This window comes from Nycticebus coucang, chromosome 20, assembly GCF_027406575.1.
Source record: "Nycticebus coucang isolate mNycCou1 chromosome 20, mNycCou1.pri, whole genome shotgun sequence".
In the NCBI taxonomy this organism is placed as follows: domain Eukaryota; kingdom Metazoa; phylum Chordata; class Mammalia; order Primates; family Lorisidae; genus Nycticebus; species Nycticebus coucang.
This window is the reverse complement of record NC_069799.1, coordinates 34555500-34574917: the sequence shown is the minus strand read 5'-3', so window position 1 is coordinate 34574917 and position 19418 is coordinate 34555500. Positions and strand designations below refer to the sequence as shown.

The 19418-nt window shown below is 41.8% G+C and overlaps 1 protein-coding gene and 1 pseudogene across 2 annotated transcripts in view; both read right to left on the bottom strand.

Annotated features, from left to right (window-relative positions):
* Positions 1 to 19418, bottom strand: part of LOC128572304 (zinc finger protein 43-like) — a 505819-nt gene that overhangs the window by 313777 nt on the left and 172624 nt on the right. The gene's annotated exons all lie outside the window — the stretch shown is intronic.
* Positions 2786 to 3450, bottom strand: LOC128572310 (SIN3-HDAC complex-associated factor-like; annotated as a pseudogene).

Below are 19418 nucleotides of genomic sequence, written 5' to 3'. Positions count from 1 at the left end.
ACCCAAGAGGGCGCAAGGGCTCAGTCTACACCCTAGCAGTCTTCGATTATAACTGTGCCCCATACATCCCAAGATGTCTTTCATCTGCATGTGCATATCTCTCGGCTCCTCCAAAACAAGAAGCCCCTCCCGGAGTAGGCCTCCTAACAAAGTGTAAATCTGTGGAGCTCATGGGAGCTATTAGGTTGCTGTTATCTAGAGTACATATAATTTGATGACTAAAATTACAAAAAATTGATTTTACGTAAAAGGATCAAGTAAAACACCTGTGCCATATGCTATCTGCAGTACTATTTTGTTGACAATGACATAAAATAACCAATTTTTAAATAATTTGTGTAATGAAAATTAACATATCCTTATTACAATTTCCGTGCAAATCATCCCTCAGATTAAAAAATTCTACTATGTGAGAATGCACTGGTTGAAAACAGCAAAGTTTTAGAAATAGATATGTTGGTTCAGCGCCTATTGCTCAGCGGCTAGTGTGCCAGCCACATACACCGAGGCTGGCGGATTTGAACCCAGCCTGGGCCTGACAAACAACAATGACAACTACAGCAATAAGAAAAAAAATAGCTGGGCAATGTGCAAGCACCTATAGTTCCAGGTACTGAGGTAAGAGAATCGCTTAAGCCCAAGAGTTTTTTTTTGAGACAGAGCTTTTTTTTTTTAATTTTCTAATAAGACTAAATTTAGTCAATACCATAGTAAAAGTTTTGATTGTAAGTATCCAACAGTATAAAAAGTACAAAACAGATCTGTAGATTTCTAATATATTAATACAAAGTGCATGACTACATACAGTACGTCCTACAGGCAAAGAGAGGTGGAAGGGAAAAAAGAAGACTGTGGTTGAGGTCTAGTAATAAATAAATACAGAAGTGGAGATGATCCATATCATAGTATATTCTACCACCAATACTGTAGCCAAAATGTAAAAAAAAAAAAATTCCATTTCAAAATAACTCAGGAGGATGATCATGGCTGGACTCCTGTAATTCACCTCAAAGGCCATGAGAGCTGGCCCAAATAACTGTGTAGTCTGTGCATATGGTGGCGTATAACATGTATGTTTTTTCCAAGAGGAGGAAATGTAACATGTTTAGATTAAGAACTACAAAAGTATAGGGTGCCCATTAAAAGTGGCTCATTCCTTATTGTTATACTACCCAATTTTTAAAATCCAGTTCAAAAAATAAAAACTAATCATGTCATTATAAGGCAAGCAAATACTCCTCCCTCATGAAAAGTCTGAACTGGTAATATTTTTCTCCTGAACTTTCAGAAAAGAGGCAATAAGAACACTTTGGTTTGGGTTCAAGTGAGAGGCTTTGAATGAGGATTTTAGAACTGAAGAACTCCAAGCACGGTATCTCAATGTCCAAAAAGCCTGACTAAAAGAAGCCAAACCAAAACCAACCCACTTACCACTAACACAAACCTATTTTCTTTTAGTAAATTTTACTTTAAATATAGAGTGAAAAAAAATAATAAAAACCCTAACATGTTAAAAGAAGTTAAACATCCACTCTACACAGATAAAACCTGCACAAAGGTCAACTGAAGTAATCCAGAGCTAAAACTGAATTGTGCAGATTTTCAATGAAGTCATCAAACAGTCGTTTAACACAAACAAAAGTCAAGTATTTACATACTCAGCAAGCCCTCTAAGAAATATGCCCCCCAAAGCATTAAACTTTGTTTTGTGCCATCTGAAGACTTAAACATTTTATTTTTCAGATGGTTAAACATTTTTCATGCTGTCTACCATGTGGTAACACTTTGGTACTATTTATATGGGGTCTCATCTCTCTTAAAGACTTATCATTTCCTTAAGAGGAGCTTTTATTCTGCTTTAGAAATTCCACATAAATCAAATTTTTTTTTCTTTTTTGCAGTTTTTTTTCTTTTTTGGCCAGGGCAGGTTTGAACTCGCCACCTCCGGTGTATGGGGCCAGTGTCCTACTCCTTTGAGCCACAGGTGCCGCCCCATAAATTAAAATCTTTATCAAATTTAATATGAAGGGAGGTGGCACAGGATGCAAAATACACAGTTACCTCTCTGTATATTTTCCTTCAAGGTATTTGTAACAGAAAGCTCAGTCTGTCCTGCTTAATAATCAGTAGTACAGGTTTGAATTGTCACAACCTTGGCAAGACCTTATTATTCAAAATTATTAACAATTACTTCTAGGGACAAGTCTATGTTACCGTATTATGACAAAATTATTATCATGAGGGAAAACAAGTGTAGCCAGCCATCTTTAAAAATGCCCCAACCACTGCTTCTCAATATAGAAAGACTAAAACTACATACTGTTTATCATACAACAAATCCCATCTCTGTCCCCTGAAATTCCCCTTAGTTTCATTAATTACAGGGGATTAAAAAAAAGAAGACTTAAAGAGCACTTTACAGCAGCACTCAGCTTTCCTATGAAACACTCAGCATCTTACATATTATGTACAATTCTTTTTTAGTCACCTAGATACTGGCTTCAGACTTTGTGGAACTAGGGGGAAAAATAACCCACTCAAAACTATTCTTTTTTTTTGTGTGTGTGGTTTTTGGCCAAGGCTGGGTTTGAACCCACCACCTCCACATATGGGACTGGCGCCCTATCCCTTTAAGCCACAAGCACCACCCTTTAAAACTATTCTAAAAGTTGTCTTTTGGCAGAATAGCAGGTATCCAAGTTAAAAATAGGAGGGTCAGTTTGTTGCTTTGTGGTCTTTTCAAAATTTAAATCATTTTTGCTCCCCTTCTACATGAGAACCTCAGTCACCACTCCTGAGTGTAGATGGGCAGAGGCTCTGGGCCCTGTTCCTCCGGCTTCTCAGCAGCGGTTTTCTTGTTGCTTCAGCAAGGCTTGAACAGATGTGTATCGATGACCACTTCCCCAAAATGGCCTTTATGGATCATCCCACAACATATTTTCTGTCTTTTCTAGTATATGAGATCTAAAAAGGAAAAAAACGGTGTTCTATTAGAACCAGAAGCCATCTCTGTATCTGAACCATCATCTGGTTACTTAACAAGGAGATTGAGCTGGGGAGGCACTTGAGGTGGTACTGTGAGCATCAGAATTATGACGTTGAAATTCCTTCTGCAGTTTATTGATCTGGTTATTTTTTATCCTGTTCCCAGATAGAGTTTTCACTTTCTTTGGTTTCAATGTGGTCTTTAGACTGGGTCCTGCGTTGCATCTATCACATTATTCCAATTTTTTTTTTTGATCCTGCTGACAACTTCTTCCATCTTTTCACAAGCAGGACGACACAAGCATTGCAGATGTCCCCTGAACGAGTTTCATGCAACCCAAAACAGCTCTGGAAGTCCTTTTCATAGTGCTTACTGTCAGTGAATCGAGAACTGGAGGACTTAGCTCTGCAAATACAGCAGCCCTCTATACTTCGGTACATCTTTCGCTTGTGAAAACCAAACATCTTCTCTTCTAGGCAAGTCAGAAGCAGCCGTTCCACGTGCAATAGCGTTGCCGAGGTGTGGAGTGCACGCCAGGACAACCCACCGCCCAATTCCAAGCGCTCCCTCCTCCTCAACTGCCTTGTCTAGTTGAGACAGTGCTTTAAGCTATCGCCCTGGGTAGAGTGCTGTGGCATCACAGATCACAGCAACCTCAAACTCCTGGGCTTAAGTGATTCTCTTGTCTCAGCCCCCAGAGTAGCTGGGACTACAGGCACCCGCCACAAAGTCCAGCTAATTTTTGGTTGTACCTGTCACTGTTTGGCAGGCCCGGGCCAGATTCAAACCCATCAGCTCCGGTGCATGTGGCTGGCACCTTAGCTGCTTGACCTACAGGCACTACCAAAGCCCAAGAGTTTGAGGTTGCTGTGAGCTGTGACACCACCGCACTCTACCAAGGATGACATAATAAGACTTTGTCTCAAAAAAACAAAATAAAAACAAAGAAATACATATGTTATTCACTAAGTGGCAGACTACTTCCAACACTCACATTTGGTCTTTACATAGTTACTCCCAATTCAGTCACTGACACAAGTACAGATAATTCCTATAACTTCCTAGAAAATGTCTGTTTGAGGACCTTTACAAAATTTAAGTCAAATTTTTTATGTTCCATAACTTAGAATTATTTCTGTGACATTAGAATAAGTTAAATTTCAGCTTCAGTAGTTTCATCAGGGGATTTCTGGGTGTACCATTCAGTATACTTTAGGACGCTGCCATTCATCTAGGCACTACAGCTGGAGAAACAGGCTCACCAGACACAGACTGTTCCCTGCCTCTTTTCTTCCACAGGGCATCAGTTCATTGGTCAACCAAGTCATGTGGTGGTGTTGACTAATTTGTAAGATCAGAGCCAGGAAAGAGCTATTCTTCAATATGTTGAAAGGCATCACTATGATATTATGGTTTGAGGGACACCACATTTAAACAAAAATATTAGGAACTCCTAATGATGGATAGAAAAACAGAAGCAGGTAAAAAAAAGTGCATGCTCTATGAAACCATTTCACAGTAAATAAACTATGAATGGTCATTTCCCACACCACATCCAACTTCAATGTTGTTTAGATAAAATAAATGATAAAATAGATGCATTTTGTGAGATGATCAGATTCAAAATTGAATGCTGCCTAATCCTGTCTCTTTTTATGATCAGTACTTTGTACACACTTATACACAGTACAAATGGCTCATAAACTCTAGAAGAACAACTGAGGACTATCTTTCAAGACTTAAATTTTTCACATTCTTGTGTATATGATTCTGCCTCCTAAAAGGCATGTAATAAGACAACTTGAACAAGGCTGGCCATGGTGATTGATGCCTATAATCTCTGGGATGCCAAGGTGGGTGGATTGCCTGAGCTCAGGAGTTTGAGACGCATCTGTGCCAGAGCAAGACTCCATCTCTAAATTAGGCAGGTGTTATGGCAGGTGCTTGTAGTCCCCGCTACTTGGCAAGGTGAGGAAAGAGAATCACTTGAGCCCAAGATTTTGCGGTTGCTGTGAGATATGATGCTTTAATGCAGGGTGACAAAGTGAGAGTCTGTCTCAAGAGGAAAAAAACAAACACTTGAAGCATAGCCCACATGCTGGCATGTTGTTGATGAGTATGTAAATAACAATGAAGAAGAAAAAGACAATGAAGAAGAAGGAGGAGGAGGAATGGGAAAGAGAATACACGTATGTGCTGACGACATGATCTTATACTTACAGAATCCCAAAACTCAACCACAAGACTCTAGAAGTCACAAAAAAGTACAGTAATGTCTCAGGGTATAAAAACAATGTCCGCAAGTCAGTAGCCTTTGTATATGCCAATAACAGTCAAGATGAGAAGCTAATTAAGGACACAACTCCCTTCACCATAGTTTCAAAGAAAATGAAATACCTAGGAATATACCTAACAAAGGAGGTGAAGGACCTCTATAAAGAAAATTATGAAATCCTCAGAAAAAAAATAGCAGAGGATATTAACAAATGGAAGAACACACCATGCTCATAGCTGGGAAGACCCAACATCGTACTTTCAAGATTTGTAGAAAATGATTCTGCATTTTATATGGAACCAAAAAAAATCCTGTATAGCTAAGGCAATTCTTAGTAATAAAAATAAAGCTCGGGGCATGACCATGCCAGATTTTAGGCTGTACTACAAAGCCATAGTGGTCAAGACAGCATGGTACTAGCACAAAAATAGAGATATAGACATTTGGAATCAAATAGAAAACAAGGAAATGAAACTAACATCTTACAACCACCTAATCTTTGGTAAACCAAACAAGAACATACCTTGGGGGAAAGAGTCCCTATTCAATAAATGGTGTTGGGGAACTGGATATCCACATGTAAAAGACTGAAACTGGACCCACACCTTTCCCCACTCACAAAAATTGATTCAAGATGGATAAAGGACTTAAATTTAAGGCATGAAACAATAAAAATCCTCCAAGAAAGCATAGGAAAAACACTGAAAGATATTGGCCTGGGGAAAGACTTCATGAAGAAGACTGCCATTGCAATTGCAACAATACAAAAATAAAGAAATGGGACTAAATTAAACTGAAAAGCTTCTGTACAGCCAAGGAGACAACAACCAAAGCAAATAGACATTGTACACCATGGGAAAGGATATTTTGAATCAGACAAAAGGTTGATAAGTAGGAGCTATAGAGAACTCAAATTAATCCACACAAAAAAGCCAACAATGCCATACATCAATGGGAAAGAAGACATGACTAGAACCTTCTCTAAAGAAGACAGACGAATGGCTAACAAACATATGAAAAAATGTTCCTCATCCCTATCAGAGAAATGCAAATCAAAAGCACTCTGAGACACCATCTAACCCCAGCAAGACTGGCCCACATCACAAACTCTCAAAAATGAAGATGCTGGCATGGAAGTGGAGAGAAGGGAACACTTTTACACTGCTGGTGGGACTGCAAACTAGTACAACCTTTTCGGAAGGAAGTATGGAGAATCCTCAGAGAACTCAAGCTAGACCTCTGATTTGATCCTGCAATCCCATTACTAGGCATCTACCCAGAAGGAAAAAAATCCTTATATTATAAAGACACTTGCATGAGACTGTTTATTGCAGCTCAATTTACAATTGCCAATATGTGGAAGCAGCCTAAATGCCCACCAACCAAGGAATGGATTAACAAATGGATCAATTAACATGGATTAATGGATTAAATGGTGGTATATGTACACAATGGAATACTATTCAGCCATTAAAAAATGGAGAGTTTACATCCTTTGTATTAACCTGGATGGAAGTGGAAAACATTATTCTTAGTAAAGCGTCACAAGAATGGAGAAGCATGAATCCTATGTATTCAATTTTGATATAAGGACAATTAATGACAATTAAGGACATGGTGTGAGTGGAGGAAGGGGAGAGCAGAGAGAGAAAGAAGGAGGGAGAGGTGGGGAAAGGAAGAGCAGAAAGAGGGAAGGAGTGAAGGGGTGGGGCCTTGGCGTGTGCCACACCTTTTGTGGGCAAGACACGATTGCAAGAGGGACTTTGCCTAACAAATGCAATCAGTTAACCTGGTCTATTGTACCCTCAATGAATCCCCAACAATAAAAAAAAAAAAAGTAAAGGAGCCCTGAGACTAAAAAAGAAAGAAAATACATGTTATGTGTATGTGAGAAATCATTTTGGTCATCCTGTGTTTGTTTGTTTGTTTTTTGTTTGTCTTTGAGACAGAGGCTCATTTTGTAGCCCTCCATAGAGTGCAGTGGCATCATAGTTCACAGCAACCTCAAAGTCTGGGGCTCAAGTGATTCTCTTGCCTTAGTCTCCCAAACAGCTGGCAGTACAGGTACCTGCCACTATGCCCAGCTATTTTTAGCATAAGGATCTCACTGTTGCTCAGGCTGGCCTCAAATTCATGATCTCAAATGATCCACACACCCTGGCCTCCTAGAGTGCTAGGATTACAGGCGTGAGCCACCATGCCCAGCCCTGCGATCCCCTGTATTTTAAATAATCCCTATTAATGAAATTTAGAAAAATAAAACAAACCAGGGAACCCATAAACATCAAATGAGGAAAGAGATACACTCAGAGTCCACCCACCTTTGGTTGCTGGTGCCAAAATTAAGGTCTCCTTGAAATCTTCTATAATAGGATGTTTCTCTGCAGCTTCTCCTGCATGAAGGACAATCTATGTTAAATATCTAGACTTTTCTCAACTTGCTGTTTCACTTGGAGGATAGGAAACAAGGAGACAGTCATTGCTTATATTTTGTTTTTTTTTTAATTTTTTTTATTAAATCATAACTGTATACAATGATATGATTATGGGGCATCATACACTCACTTCATAAACCATTTGACACATTTTTATCACAGTGGTTAACATAGCCTTTCCGGCGTTATCTCAGTTACTGTGCCAAAACATTTATATTCTACATTTACCAAGTTTTGCAAATACCCCTGTAATATGCACCACAGGTGTGATCCCACCGATTCCCCTCCCTCTACCCACCCCCCCTTTTTCACTTCCCCCAATTGTTAAGTTGTAGCTGGGTTATAGCTTTCATGTGAGAGTCCCAAATTAGTTTCATAGTAGGGCTGTGTACATTGGGTATTTTTTCTTCCATTCTTGGGATACTTTACTAAGAAGAATATGTTCCAGCTCCATCCATGTAAACATGAAAGAGGTAAAGTCTCCATCTTTCTTTAAGGCTGCATAGTATTCCATGGTATACATATACCACAATTTATTAATCCATTCGTGGATCGATGGGCACTTGGGCTTTTTCCATGACTTAGCTATTATGAATTGGGCTGCAATAAACATTCTGGTACAAATATCTTTGTTATGTTGTGATTTTTGGTCTTCTGGGTATATGCCCAGCACAGGAATTACAGGATTGAATGGCAGATCTATTTTTAGATCTCTGAGTGTTCTCCATATATCTTTTCAAAAGGAATGTATTAATTTGCATTCCCACCAGCAGTGCAGAAGTGTTCCCTTTTCTCCGCATCCACGCCAATATCTCTGGTCTTGAGATTTTGTGATATAGGCTAGTCTCACTGGAGTTAGATAATATCTCAAAGTAGTTTTGATTTGCATTTCTCTGATGATTAAAGATGATGAGCATTTTTTCATATGTCTGAAGGCCGTGCGCCTGTCTTCTTCAGAGAAGTTTCTCTTCAAATCCCTTGCCCAGCCTGCGATGGGATCCCTTGTTTTTTTTTGCTGATGCGTTTGAGTTCTCTGTGGATTCTGGTTATTAAACCTTTGTCAGAGATATACCATGCAAATATCTTCTCCCATTCTGAGGGCTTTCTGCTTGCTCTGCTTACTGTGTTCTTAGCTGTGCAGAAGCTTTTTAGTTTGATCAAGTCCCAGTAGTGTATTTTTGAAGCTGCTTTAATTGCCCGGGGGGTTCTCCTCATGAAATGCTCAACCAGACCAATTTCTTCAAGGGTTTTCCCTGCATTCTCCTCTAGTATTTTTATAGTTTCATGTTTTAAGTTTAAATCTTTAATCCAATGAGAGTCTATCTTAGTTAATGGTGAAAGGTGTGGGTCCAATTTCAGTCTTCTGCAGGTTGCCAGCCAGTTCAGCCAGCACCATTTGTTAAATAGGGAATCTTTTCCCCACTGAATGTTTTTAATTGGCTTGTCAAAAATCAAATAGCGGTAAGTAGCTGGATTCATCTCTTGGTTCTCTATTCTGTTCCAGATATCTACTTCTCTGTTTTTGTGCCAATACCATGCTGTTTTGATCACTATCGATTTGTAGTAAACTCTGAGGTCTGGTAGTGTGATTCCTCCTGTTTTGTTTTTATTTCTGAGTAATGTCTTGGCTATTCGAGGTTTTTTCTGATTCCATATAAAACGAAGTAATGTTTTTTCAAGATCTTTAAAATATGACAGTGGAGCTTTAATAGGGACTGCGTTGAAATTATATATTGCTTTGGGTAGTATGGACATTTTGATAATGTTGATTCTTCCTAGCCATGAGCATGGTATGTTTTTCCATTTGTTAACATTTTCAGCTATTTCTTTTCTTAGAGTTTCATAGTTCTCTTTATAGAGATCTTTCACGTCTTTTGTTAGGTAAATTCCCAAATATTTCGTCTTCTTTGGCACTACTGTGAATGGGATAGAGTCCTTAACTGCTTTTTCAATTTGACTGTTGTTGGTGTATATAAAGGCTACCGATTTATGAATGTTGATTTTGTAACGTGAGACGCTGCTGTATTCCTTGATCACTTCTAGGAGTTTTGTAGTAGAGTCCCTAGTGTTTTCCAGATACACAATCATATCATCTGCGAAGAGCGAGAGTTTGATCTCTTCTGACCCTATATGGATACCCTTGATCACCTTTTCTTCCCTAATTGCGGTGGCTAAAACTTCCATTACAATGTTGAAAAGCTATGGAGACAATGGGCAGCCTTGTCTGGTTCCTGATCTGAGTGGAAATGATTCCAATTTAACTCCATTCAATATGATATTGGCTGTGGGTTTGCTGTAGATAGCCTGTATCAGTTTAAGAAAAGTCCCTTCTAGACCAATTTTCTTGAGTGTTCTGATCATGAAGGGATGCTGGATATTATCAAAAGCTTTTTCTGCATCAATTGAGAGAATCATATGGTCTTTGTTTTATAATTTGTTTATGTGCTGAATTACATTTATAGATTTATGTATATTGAACCAGCCTTGAGACCCTGGGATAAAACCAACTTGGTCATGATGTATAATTTCTTTGATGTGTTGCTGGATTCTGTTTGTTAGGATCTTGTTGAATATTTTTGCATCTATATTCATTAGTGATATCGGTCTATAATTTTCTTTTCTTGTTGGGTCTTTTCCTGGTTTGGGGATCAGGGTGATGTTTGCTTCATAGAACGTGTTGGGTAGTGTTCTTTCTTTTTCTACATTTTGAAACAGGTTGAGTAATATAGGTACTAATTCCTCTTTAAAGGTTTTGTAGAATTCTGACGTGAAACCTTCTGGTCCCGGGCTTTTCTTTTTAGGGAGGTTTTGTGTAGTTGATGCTATTTCTGAACTTGATATGGGTCTGTTCAACATTTCCACTTGATTCTGGTTAAGTCTTGGAAGGTGGCGTGCTTCCAAGTATCGGTCTATTTCCTTCAGATTTTCATATTTCTGAGAATAAAGTTTCTTGTAATATTCATTAAGGATTTTTTGGATTTCTGATGAGTCTGTGGTTGTTTCATCTTTGTTGTTTCTGATTGATGATATTAGAGATTTTACTCTTTTTTTCCTGATTAGGTTGGCCAGAGGTTTCTCTATTTTATTGACCTTTTCAAAAAACCAGCTTTTTGATTTATTGATCTGTTGTATTATTCTTTTGTTTTCAATTTCATTTAATTCTGCTCTAATTTTGGTTATTTCTTTTCTTCTACTGGGTTTGGGGTTGGAGTGTTCTTCTTTTTCCAGTTGCGTGAGATGTCCCATTAAGTTCTTAACTTCCTCTCTTTCCGTTCTCTTGAGGAAGGCTTGCAGTGCTTTAAATTTCCCTCTTAGAACTGCCTTTGCAGTGTCCCAGAGGTTCTGACAGTTTGTGTCTTCATTGTCGTTTTGTTCCAAAAAATTGGTGATTTCTTTCTTAATCTCATCTCTGACCCAGCTATCATTCAGCATAAGGTTATTTAACTTCCATGTTTTTGTATGGGTATGCAGATACCTGTTGTTACTCAATTCAAGTTTTATTCCATGATGGTCCGGGAAGATGCATGGAATAATTTCTATTCCTTTAAATTTACTGAGGTTAGACTTGTGACCTAAAATGTGATCAATTTTGGAGTAAGTTCCATGGGCTGATGAGAAGTATGTGTATTCAGTTTTGTTGGGATGAAATGTTCTGTAGATGTCTGCTAAATCTAAATATTGGATGGTTAGGTTTAAATCTAAGATTTCTTTGCTCAGCTTCTTTCTGGAGGATCGATCCAACACTGCCAAGGGAGTGTTGAAATCTCCAACGATTATGGAGCTGGAGGAAATCAAGTTGCTCATGTCTGTTAGAGTTTCTCTTATAAATTGAGGTGCATTCTGGTTGGGTGCATAGATATTAATAATTGAGATCTCATCATATTGAGTATTACCCTTAACAAATATGAAGTGACCATTCTTGTCCTTCCTTACTTTTGATGGTTTAAGCCTACTGTATCTGCAAATAAAATTGCAACACCTGCTTTTTTCTGATTAGCATTTGCCTGAAATATGGATGACCATCCTTTCACCCTGAGTCTGTATTTGTCTTTTACGTTGAGATGTGACTCTTGTATGCAACAAATATCTGGCTTGAGTTTTTGTATCCAGTCAGCTAACCTATGCCTCTTTAGAGGACAGTTTAAGCCATTCACATTGATGGAAAGTATTGATAAGTCTGGTGGAATTTTGGGTATCGAGTTTTTCAAAGGTCCAGTGGACATTTTTAATCCTTTCGCCAGTGTGGAAGTTGGAGTTTGATCCGAAGTTTCTGAGTGAGTTTACTTTTGTGGTATAGGATTGGGTTGGTCATTGTGGAGGATAGGTCTGAGAACATCCTGAAGAGCTGGTTTACTTATTGCAAATTTTTTTAACATATGAATGTCATTGAAGTATTTAATTTCTCCATCATAGATGAAACTCAGTTTAGCTGGATACAAGATCCTGGGTTGAAAGTTTTTTTGTTTTAGGAGATTAAAAGTTGATGACCAGCGTCTTCTTGCTTGAAAAGTTTCAGCAGAGAGATCTGCAGTTATTCTAATGTTCTTACCTTTGTACATTATAGTTTTCTTTAGCCGGGCTGCTTTGAGAATCTTCTCTTTCATGTTAACTTTAGTGAAGCTAATTATGATATGTCTGGGAGATGGCTTATTGGGGTTGAATCGTGCTGGGGTTCTGAAGCTGTCTGCTATCTGAATTTCAGATTCTCTAGGCATGTCTGGAAAATTTTCTTTCATAATTTCATGTAGAAGGGCCTCTGCCCTTGGCAGCCACTTCATCATTCTCAGAAATTCCTATAACCCTTATGTTGTTTTTTTTTCGAATTATCTGAGAGTTCTCTGAGTGAGTGATCCGTTTTTGCTCTCCATTTCTCTTCCTCTTTGAGAGATTGGGAGCGTTCGAAGACTTTATCTTCAATGTCAGAAATCCTTTCTTCTGCTTGCTCCATTCTGTTACTGAGGGATTCTACTGTATTTTTCATATCTTTGAGGGCTGGAAGTTCTTGTTTCAGTGTGTCTAAGTCATTGGTGGTTTTGTCTTTAAATTCGTTAAATTCTTGAGACAATTTTTGAATTTCTCCTCGAATTCCTAATTCCATTTTATTAATCTTGTCTGCAAACCAAATTCTGAATTCGACTTCTGACATCTCAGTCAGTTGTTTATGAATGGGATCTTCAATCACATCTGCCATATCTTTTCTTGGGAGGGTTGATCTATTCTGGTTATTCATGTTACCAGAGTTTTTCCACTGATTCCGCCCCATGGTTTACTCCCTTTGGTTTTTCCCCTGGGGTTTTATCGAGGGCCCGTACAGTGTTGTGGCCTGAGAAACTGGGGCCCTGTCTGGTGTGGTGGAGCAAAGTGGTTCTGTCTTGTTTTCAGCTGGTTTCTGTTCGATCCTATTGCAACTTCTACTCTGGCTTGAAGTCTCAGCTGTGTGGAAAAATCAGCAATTAAGTCACCCCGCCTGCCCACCTCTGGCCCCAGTTGGAAAAGGAGAATCAAGCCTTCCTACAATCGCACACCCAGGGCACCGCCTGAAGAGTCCTCAGTCTATTAGCCCAGTTCAAAAGGTCCGAATCAACTGTCTCAATCGGCACTTGTCTCGGGTGGAAGGGTTCAAGAGGTCTCTGGGAACTGGATCACAGGGGCCTGGTGACTCCTCTGACATGGCTCACCCCAGTGCAGCGTGGAGTCAGGAGGAGCCACCCAGCAAACAGAGCAGTCTGGGAAGGTTGACGTCTCCTTCCCCACTTTGCCCCTCCGTCGGACCCAGTCACTGGTATCTCTGCAGATGGCTAACCCAGTTGCCTGCAGTGAACAGACACTCCAGGGGTTTGCACCTGCCTGAATCACAATTAAGTCTGCCAGGCCCCCGCAGACTGCCGCTATCTAGCAGGAGGAGATGGGGCCTGACATCTTTGAGTGTTTGATGCAGGTGATGGGAAGGATGTGTTCACTCAGGCTTAGCCCTGCCCCTGATGGATGCTGCTAACAGAACAGAACAGAACAGACAACTTTGTGAGGTTCTGTCTCTGTTCCTGTCGTCGCCTACAGAAGACGGGCTGTTTTGAGTTCAAAAGTCTTTGCTGCTGGAGAATTGCGTCTGAACACCTCTCTTGGTCGGCCCCGCCCTGGAAGCTTCCCGGGTTTGTGAGCCGTGTCATCGGTGGCCTCCTCTGGTTGCCCAGGGAGACAGGGGGTGTGGCCTCAGAATATCCAGAAGTGAGCGTTCTGCCGTTAAAGAAAAAACGGCTGTTGATCTACCTCCAGGGAACTGCTGCTCTGGTGTGGGCACTCAGGCGACCCTTCTCTCCTCTGTCCCGCGCCCCAGAGTCAGCACTGAGCGGCCGCAGTTTGTGCTGGGTCCACACCCCTTAAGAGATCCCCCAAGAATCAGAACTCTTGGGGGATGGGCCCCCAGACCCCGATTGGCAGTGTGGGGGGGGGAGGTAGAGTTTCATTCAGTTTTACGCAATACTACGGTCCGGGGAGGGCTCCTGCACTGCACCGCAGGGAAGTGCCGCCAAGGCTTGATTTCCCCTCAGCAGAGTGCCCTCTCCTCGCTCACGTATCCCAGAGTCAGCGCTGACCTGATGCAGCTCAGGCACTGTGCACTCCCCTTGAGAAATCACCCAAGGAGCCAAACTCCTGGGAGATAGGCCCTCAGACCCCGAGTGAGAGTAGGGGCTCTCAGCTCTCAGCGGGGAGGCCAGAGACTTATTCAGTCTTGAGCCCCGTATGCCCGGGGAGGGTTGCTGCACTGCACCGCAGGGAAGTGCCGCCAGGCGTGACTCCCCCTTAGCCCGGTGCCCTCTCCTCACTCACGCGCCTCAGAGTCAATGCTGACCAGTCGCAACTCGGGGACTGTCCACTCCCCTTGAGAAATCACCCAAGGATCCGAAGTCCTGGGGGACAGGCCTCCAGACCTCAGTGGGCGGGAGGGGAGCGCCGGGGATTCAGGGTTGCCGGCAAAGGATTCCCAAAGTTTTATTCAGCCCTATGTCCGGCAGGAGAATGCCACAGCACCCCAGTAGGGGAGGTAGGTCCAGTTTTTAGAAGGTCTCTCCCGTGGAGTGTAGTGGGAGGGCCTTTAATTTCTGCCCGCTTGTTCAATTGTGGGGCTCTTGAACCGGTCTCATGGGGGAGGGGGACTCCCGTCCGCTTGGTGGTGGATTTTGTACCTTTTGTTTGCGTCCTTGTGATCACAACTTGCCTCAGCGGTGTTGATATGCGTTCTTCAGCCTTCTCTCTTGGTGAGGCTCAAGTCCACCAGGATACTTACTAAATTCCTGTCCCTTAACTCTCCTTTTGGACGGGAGCCTTTGTTGAAAGCTGGCTTCAGTCCGCCATCTTGTCTCTTCCTTTTCTTTCTTATACTAATTACAATCTGACAATCAAACCTTCTTAATATTAGTCATGTTTTAATGTTTATGCAGCCCAGACCAACAAGTTAACATTTACTAGCACAAAACAAATGACTTGATTAATCTTGGACTGTTATCTTTATTTGAATTGTACAACCAACCTAATATTAACAGACCCCAGAAAGAGGGTTCCATATTTCTCTCCCTACAAATAGCCAATTACTGAGACAAGGAGGATTGCCAACACAAAAATGTTTTATTTCGGAAGACATGTTAACTTCGAGGGGGAGGCACAGAACACCTGACTTCCACCTCTCTGATTACCAGTGTCAAGGGGTTTTCATGGAGTGAAAATAAATAATGCAGAAGGGGAGAAAACCCCATTTTATGTTTGGGGTGGAGTGCAGGGCACACAATGGCAGTGAGAAATAATGCTAGCACATACATCCCATGAACAAAAAATGGTGGATGCATCCCTCACGAGAGTGGGACTTTTAGTATTATAATGAGCCAAGGCATCATATTGTTCATTATTTCACCCTGTGCACATGCTCAGTGGCTTGTGAGCATAACCTGTGCTGGTGCATCACTCATCTCTTCTTTCTCTGAACAATCATGTAGGATAAAGCTCTGCAGTGATCTCAGGGCTGCTGCCCCGGCCCGTGGGGAATTCAATAGGGACCTGGGAAACAAAAGGGTCAGTCAAATGAGGGGACAAGAGACATGAAAGAATGAGAGCAAGTCAAGAGTCTGATCAAGCTCCGTCAAGTTTATTTTTCAGCTGGACACAAATGAGGGAGTAACTAAGGGCTATTCCTAACAGGGCGGGGAGGGGGCTAGTTTCTGGAAAATTACTAGGAGAAGGACCCTAAGGTGGGGGGTGCATTTTTGAGGAGATATGCAAGGGGAAAGTACTGTTGCTATTTACGGTTGAATTCCTGAGAATAGTTTCCTCGTAAAATCAAGATAGCAAGGGGCATATTTGTGAGGTGTTTTGGCTCCCGGCATCTCCTCCCTTTTAGTTTTTTAAATTTGTTGGGGGCTGTTAGTTGTCGGCGTTGAGAAGTGGGCATTGACCTTTTGGGGGGAAGTATTGACCTGATTCCTCCCGCGGGCATAATGACCGCATGATAAGTTTGAGCGTCTTTTTGGGGAGGAGAGGAGAAATTTTTATGATGCTAACCTCTGTGCAAATCAGGTTTGCTTCCAAGGGACTCAGAGAGGCTGTTTATGCCTTCCCTCTGCAGTGTCTTTATTGCACCCCATAAAAAGGTACCCAGGTTGTACTCACATATGATGGTGAGTCAACATGCACAGCTCTGAGTGCTTACACAGTTCCCGGAGGAATATCTTCATTGTTAGGTTCGGCAAGGCCCGGGTCTGCAAGGTCGAGTCTATGACAATGGACTTGAATGGGTTTTGATGCCAGGGAGTCAATCTGTGATTTGATAAAATTCATGATTTTGTTAAGAATAATGGGTCCAAGGGTGATTATTAATAGCAAACTAATAAGGGGACCTGCAAGGGGCATGAGTAAGGAATACATGGAGGATTTCCACCACTCGTTTGCCTCAGAAGAAAATTTTTGTTTTTGTAAATCTATAAGCGAAGGGCTTAGTGACCACTGGAACAGGTTTGCCCAGTGCCGAGAGGTAGAAGATCAGGAGATATGGCAGCATCATGGATGGAAATCCGTGGTTCTGGAAGGGAAAGGAGAAAGATAATCTCAGGGAGGTTTTTCTCCCTGGATTTTAGAATTGTTATCAATTTGTTGTGCTAATCTTTCAGGCAGCCATCTGGCTGCATTTTCTTTGGTATCAAATAGGCATACGGATCCTCAGCCCCAGATAAGAACTGGGTCTGGGCCATTCCATTTTGAGGTGAGTGGATCCTTCCATAGGACTGTGGCATAATTGTTATTTGTTTCTGGGCGCCAAAGGCGGTCAGCGGCAGACTTGCCCTGGGTATCCATATTTTAAAAATTAAGGATTAGGAGCCCAGGGGAAAATTTAGCTTGTATAATGTTAGTATCATAGAGACTATGTCCCATGAGTTTATCCCAAGTCCATATCTTGGAGGTTTTATTTTTAAGATTACGGGCTGCTGTTTCTTTGCAGTTATCAGCATATTTAATTCTCCAGAGGACATAGTCGCCTCCAGGCAGGGTGGCACGGGTTATAAAGAACCAGTCATTTGGGGTGAGCCACCGCTCGCTCAGACATTCAACTATAGATATAGTGAAAGGGGCTGTGGGGCCATAGAGGGACACAGCAGTTTTTAATTCTTTAACATGCTTGAAATTCAAGCGATGATACTGCTGATCAGCAGTTTCAGCTTTTCCAGCATCTGAATCGGAGGCCTCCTGGTCATTATCCGAGGCATCATCTGCCGAGGGGTGTTCGTCCCCATCAGAGGGGGGTTTTGGTTCTGATTCGGGAGGGGGATTCCCTTTTATCTTAGTTACAGGAAAGGCGTGCAGTGCCTTTAAAGGTTTTTGTTTTGAGCTATGTTTATGAAACGTTGGGGTGAGAGGAGAGGGGATTTTTAGCTCCAATTCTAAAGCACGTAACTCTTGAATGAGTTTTAAATGTTCCTTCCTTGTTTGGAGTAAGTCCTTAAGGGAGGAGACCTCTTGACATAATTTGCATTTGACATTTTCAATTGGAGTGTCTACGCCTAGAATTGGAGCACAAAATGGAGGGGCAGAAGCATAGGAAAGGGGATGATTTAGGACGGAAGGGAAGGGAGGCCAGTCAGAATTGTGATACTTAGCGGCCTCCTCTTCCCGGGTGGTCGTTTCTTCGGGGCAGAGAGAGTCTGGAGGGGGCTCCTTGAGGGAGGGGTATAGAGAATTAACAGGAGGTTTGGGAGGTTCAGGATTGGCGGGAGTGTCAGGCTCAGGCAGAAGGGCAGGCTGAGGGTGGTCTGGAGTGTTCTTTAAGCGCCTTCTCCCCTTCTTTAACAACCTCTTGGACATCAGGCCATTGGTTGTAAGATTTTTTAAATATCATAGATCAAGTTCCAGTAGGAAAATGCCTGAATGGGGATTTTTTCGGGGCCGAATGTTCTATAATAATCTTTTAGACAATCACCGACTCTAGTCCATCTCAGAACACCAATAGTGCCTTCTTGGGGGAACCAAGGACAGATATCACCAATAAAAACAAAAAATTTATAGAGATCTTTTTTCTTTACTCGAATTCCTCGTGTCTTGAGGGACTCCTTGAGTCCCTGAATAAATAAGTCATGTTTACTTAACGCTTGTCCCATAAACTCGTTGCTTTCTCTTACCTTGACAGATCAGACTCGCAGGTGGGCAATTCTGCAGCGATCGCGGTTCGGATCTTCACTCACATCCTTCTTGTGGCATGGCAATCACAGTGCGGATTTTCACTCACAATCTTCGGGTTGCAGCAATCCAATGATAAGGGTACCCTTACTGGTAGCAACGTTCAATGACATCCCCATACCATTGCCCCACGTTTGGGTGCCAAATGCCCCAGCCCGTGGGGAATTCAACGGGGACCTGGGAAACAAAGGGGTCAGTGGAATGAGGGGACAAGAGACAAGAAAGAATGAAAGCAAGTCAAGAGTCTGATCAAGCTAGGTCCAGTTTATTTTTCAGCTGGACTTATAACCACACAAACAAGGAAGTAACTAAGGGCTATTCCTAACAGGGCGAGGAGGGGACTAGTTTCTGGAAAATTACTAGGAGAAGGACCCTAAGGCAGGGGGTGCATTTTTGAGGAGATATGCAAGGGGAAAGTACTGTTGCTGTTTATGGTTGAATTCCTGAGAACAGTTTGCTCGTAAAATCAAGATAGCAAGGGGCATATTTGTGAGGTGTTTTGGCTCCCGGCAGGCTGCAAGGAGGTTCTCATATTCCTGGGATGAAACTGAAAAGAATTGCATCAGTGGACATAAAGTTACAAACTTCTGTGCAGCAATTTGTCCTGAGAGCTCTCTGTCTCCTCTCTACTTTCTCTAAGGCTGCAGTTGCTGGGCTTTCAGGCTGAGCTAACACTCACTGTTTCAGTCCTGTTAAGTCAAGGCCATTTAGCTGCCTGCTTTCAGTCATAACATGAACATTAAAAACTCCGTTGGAGGCTAAACAAATGTGGCTCAAGAAGCTAAGGTGCCAGCCACATACACCTGAGCTGGCAGGTTCAAATCTAGTCCAGGCCTACCAAACTACAATGATAGCTGCAACCCAAAAATAACTGGGTGTTGTCGTGGGTGCCTATAGTCCTGGCTACTGTTGTGCCCGGTTCTTGATATCCCCCACAAAGACCACTAAGGAGCCAAGTCTGATGCAAAAGCAAAGGAGCCGTTTATTCACAGACTCGAGTCTGGGC